General features: G+C 38.7%; 1 pseudogene; it reads left to right on the plus strand.

Moving 5' to 3' along the window:
* Window positions 1-3,763: 3,763 nt before the first annotated feature.
* LOC125776163 (uncharacterized) lies at window positions 3,764-4,808 on the plus strand (annotated as a pseudogene).
* The last annotated feature ends 250 nt before the right edge of the window (window positions 4,809-5,058 follow it).

Here is a 5,058-nt window from a genome sequence, read left to right on the forward strand (position 1 = left end):
TCCTGTGAAACTCGCCAGCAAAGGGGAGTCCTATCGTCCGTAAAAACTCCAGACTGAGAATAATTAAGCAAGGGGTTCCGCAGGGTCATGCCCTCTCTTTGTTACTGTTTAACTTATACATACATCTCAAAACTCTCGCAACCACCAGGGGGAATTTCTATCACCTCGTACGATGATGATTGCACGATAATGACGTCGGGTAATGGAATCGATGGCATGTGGTCATACGTAAATGGCTATCTCTCCGACCTTTCTCGGTTACTCCCTAGACGGAACTTACCATCTCCCACACTAAAACCACAGCGACCATATTCACAAACTGGACGAAGGAGTACAGACTTGACCTTAATATTGTAGTCGATGGCGATAGTATTCCGACACTCAATAACCCTAAGAATTTAGGTGTGACTTTCGACTAGGGTTTTCATTTACTACTCTGTAGCAGCAAAAATTCTAGAATTATTGCTCTGACTTTGAAGGGAGCCGCTCTGCTCTGAGTTTTGTTAGATAAAAAACTATAGCTGTAGCGATAGCAAAAAATGAAGTGCTGTGCTCTGCGATCGGTGGGGAGATAGCTTAGAAGCAGGATAAGGAAATAGGATACTTTTTATCTCTTTATGTTAAGATTCAATACAACTCATGAATACAAGAATAATATTTCACATCATAAGCATTTGTTCAAAAATCATGCAGAAAGGAATGAAATGCTAAAATACTGTGGAGGAAATCCCGGTGAAGCATTATTTTACAAATTTAAGTATAAGACAAATTAATGCTTTATATTTCTTAACGATTTCAATATACCATCTAATATGTGTGCTGGGAAGCATAACGGTACTTTTCATATGTTTACCCATATTTAAAAATTTGGCGTTATGCAAAATACGTTTTCCGTGTTATTCGGCGTTATTAAAAATAAAAATACTATAAAACAATGTGCGAAATTGCAAATGGTGAGTAATAATAATAAGTAATAAGATATTCTAATATTGGAATATAAAGGGTGATTTTTTAAGAGCTTGATAACTTTTTTTTAAAAAAAAACGCATAAAATCTCGCAAAAATCTCATCGGTTCTTTATTTGAAACGTTAGATTGGTTCATGACATTTACTGTTTTGAAGATAATTTCATTTAAATGTTGACCGCGGCTGCGTCTTAGGTGGTCCATTCGGAAAGTCCAATTTTGGGCAACTTTTTCGAGCATTTCGGCCGGAATAGCCCGAATTTCTTCGGAAATGTTGTCTTCCAAAGCTGGAATAGTTGCTGGCTTATTTCTGTAGACTTTAGACTTGACGTAGCCCCACAAAAAATAGTCTAAAGGCGTTAAATCGCATGATCTTGGTGGCCAACTTACGGGTCCATTTCTTGAGATGAATTGTTGTCCGAAGTTTTCCCTCAAAATGGCCATAGAATCGCGAGCTGTGTGGCATGTAGCGCCATCTTGTTGAAACCACATGTCAACCAAGTTCAGTTCTTCCATTTTTGGCAACAAAAAGTTTGTTAGCATCGAACGATAGCGATCGCCATTCACCGTAACGTTGCGTCCAACAGCATCTTTGAAAAAATACGGTCCAATGATTCCACCAGCGTACAAACCACACCAAACAGTGCATTTTTCGGGATGCATGGGCAGTTCTTGAACGGCTTCTGGTTGCTCTTCACCCCAAATGCGGCAATTTTGCTTATTTACGTAGCCATTCAACCAGAAATGAGCCTCATCGCTGAACAAAATTTGTCGATAAAAAATTTTCGAGCCGAACACTGATTTTGGTAATAAAATTCAATGATTTGCAAGCGTTGCTCGTTAGTAAGTCTATTCATGATGAAATGTCAAAGCATACTGAGCATCTTTCTCTTTGACACCATGTCTGAAATCCCACGTGATCTGTCAAATACTAATGCATGAAAATCCTAACCTCAAAAAAATCACCCGTTATTATTTTTTTTTTAGGAACGCGGTCCACACGGGTTAAGTGGAGCCTTATGCGTGTTGGCACCGAGCTGCGCACGCATGAGCAAGGAGTCCGTTTTGCGGAGGAAAACGGTTTAATACCGAGGGAGCAATTGTGCCCTGTACACAAGGTTCCAAAGACCATTCGGAAAGGGGACAAATTTGGGTATTTTGTGTGCTACAGGGGCTCGTGCACAAAAAAGCCACGTGTTTCAATAACCATCGGGACATGGTTTGAAAATGTTTGCATCAGTGTCCATCGAGTATACTTTTTGATGTACTGCTTTGCGTGTCGTATGTCCCGCGAAGAAATATTGCGCGAGGACTATACAAATGAGGGAAAAACGTTGTCATCTGCAACAATATCAGACTGGTATAGTTATTGCCGAAAGGCCGTGGTAATATACCAGTTGGACCACCAATATGAACAAGGAAAAATTGGGGATCCGGGAAAAACTGTTCAGATCGACGAAAGTAAATTTGGGCGGCGGAAGTACAACAAAGGTAATACTATTTCCTTATACAATGAATTTAACTCTAATTAGTTTTTTTTTTACATTTTAGGCAGGCGCGTAGAGGGACACTGGGTCCTTGGGATGATTGAAAATGGTAGCTTTGATCCAGAAGCACGTGGCTGAAGGAAGTATAATTCGGACGGACTGCTGGCGGGCATATGACGCACTCCAAATTTTGGGTACGTCCACCAAAAAGTGAACCATAGTGACGACACCAACCCTTTCGTTTCCGAAGACGGGGTTCATACGCAGCGGATTAAGTCGCAATGGCGCTTTGTGAAACGTTTTTTCTACAAAGACAATTATAATCACACCGCCAACTTCGCCGACATCATCGTCGAATATATGTGGCGGCGATCTATTCAAAAACAAGGAAAAGATCCCTTTGAATCATTAATAGATGCAATTAAATATGTATATACAATAACATTTTGGTTTTCTTTATTTTGATTTCTTGTCCAAACAAAAATGTTGGCTGGATTGCATTGCTTTCAGTTTGTATGAAAAAATGAGCAAAAACACTGATGTTTGGTCATTTTCAAAGGGCTTCCTACAGGTCTATAGGGGCTCTAGGGGGTCGAGGGGGGGTTTATTAATAAGTTTGATACTTCCTCTTTTCCAATAAGGGGGCGTGAGGGGGTAGCCCTGTTTTTGTCCATAAACGATACTAAACATTTCCCTTTAAACGGGAAAGTTGAAGTAGATGCGTACAATTTCAAACTAATTCTTCCTAAAAAATATTAAAATTGCTAAATATTTGGAAGAGTAGATATGCTTTTAGAAACGTTAATTAATCCTCGTCTACAAATAAAAGACTTGATTCGTAGCAGGTTAAACTCCCACTAATCCAGAATAGTCCTTGGCTTATCAAACATATGTCCAACGTGCAATGAGTCTCCACCTGACACTGGCCACCTCCTTGCATTCCCCGCCAACCCCACTCCTCTAACACTCTTTTCCCTTTGGTCCGACCCCGTTGAAACAGCACGTTTCCTTGGCCTCCCGTTAGATGACGCCAACCTAGATAACCTTTTATCATCCTTACAGGGATTAGATATCCGCACAACATCAAGAATTATCTAAGTGATCAACAGTCATTAGTTAAGTTCGAGGCTGATCACTGTCACATAATTGCGACATGACATGTCTTCGCAAGTGAATTACTACCTCTCCATCTTCTCTTTGCCTTCTACTTGTAGTAGATCCTAGGATCCTAGCAAGAGTGCGGCTTATACCATGTTCAGACCGTCACTTAATCTCACGATTTCGGCTGTTGAATGGATTATCCCACTAATTTTATAAATTTATCAAGAAATCGCCATACAAAAATGACAGTTCAAAATCACTTTATCAGAATGATTTGAACCTGATCCACGCTATATCTCTTTGTGCGACTCTGATTTTGCGCCATCTGTTGGTCAAATTTGTTTAATTTCAGCTGATTTTGACACTATAAACTGTGATAATTTAAAACTAACAGACAAAGAAGACAAAAAAATAAAACAAAATTTTCGTTGATTACAAATCACAGTACAAAGTAAAAAAAATATGGAAAAAACTATAAAATAGAAACGAGTTATGTGGAGTGAGGCTGCCGAGGCCTACTTAATAGAGGTATAGCAACAAAAAATGCCAGAGCTGCGGTCAACGCGAAAAAATAACTACATATACGAGGAAATGTTTTGTAGGATGCTTTTGGCTGGACACGAATATACGTCCACTGAGATTAAATGAAGTTGCACAATTTTACCAACAAATACAGGTAAGTAATAAATTATGGGGTAAACATAGAAATTAAATATTTTTTTATTTTTAGACAAGAAAAGCAGAAAATTTGCACATCAGGTGGCTCCCCTAGTCGGTGGAAATATTATGAGGCGGTCAACCAAGCACTAGGCGGATTTAAAAGTTTTTCTTCCGCCGAACTTGTGGAGGATAGCATTGTGGGTAAGTTTTAAGCGCATTGGAATAGATTCCAATATTCATAATAAAATAAAAAAACGTTCATGGAATGTTTCTTTACACTTTTATTTGTTTCTTCTATTTTCAGTTGACATGGAACCAATTTACATTGAGGCCGATACAGAAGGAGAGTCGCCGCTCCCAAGCCCAGGCGATGGACCTTCAACGTCGCGTGGTTGCGCTCGGCCATCGTCAAGCGATGCTGTTAAAAAGAAAAAACCAGGGTTAACAATAATGGAGGAAATTAAGGATGACTTATTAAAGGCGACTGAGGCGATGAAGGAAGCCGATGAAAAGCGTCTTTCTCCTACAAGAATACATAAGCGATTCAAAAGAAGTGAAGGACGCTTTCATCGACTTCCTTCGTCGCCAAAAATAGATTTAAAAATTTTTTTTAGGTTTTAGTTTAAGATATAAGATAAATGAAAAATTAATTTAAATATGCGAATGAATTGAAAATATATATGTATGATACATACTTAAAATATATAAATATCTGTTTTTTTGTACTGGAATTGAATTATGAGATATGTAAGTATGGATCGATTAAGATTTAAGTTGAATGTAATAACTCACCGAAATACGAAACGAACGCTTGTGTTATTTCCTCTGCTCTTGGGTTGAAATTT

Source organism: Bactrocera dorsalis, chromosome 2, assembly GCF_023373825.1.
Source record: "Bactrocera dorsalis isolate Fly_Bdor chromosome 2, ASM2337382v1, whole genome shotgun sequence".
NCBI lineage: Eukaryota > Metazoa > Arthropoda > Insecta > Diptera > Tephritidae > Bactrocera > Bactrocera dorsalis.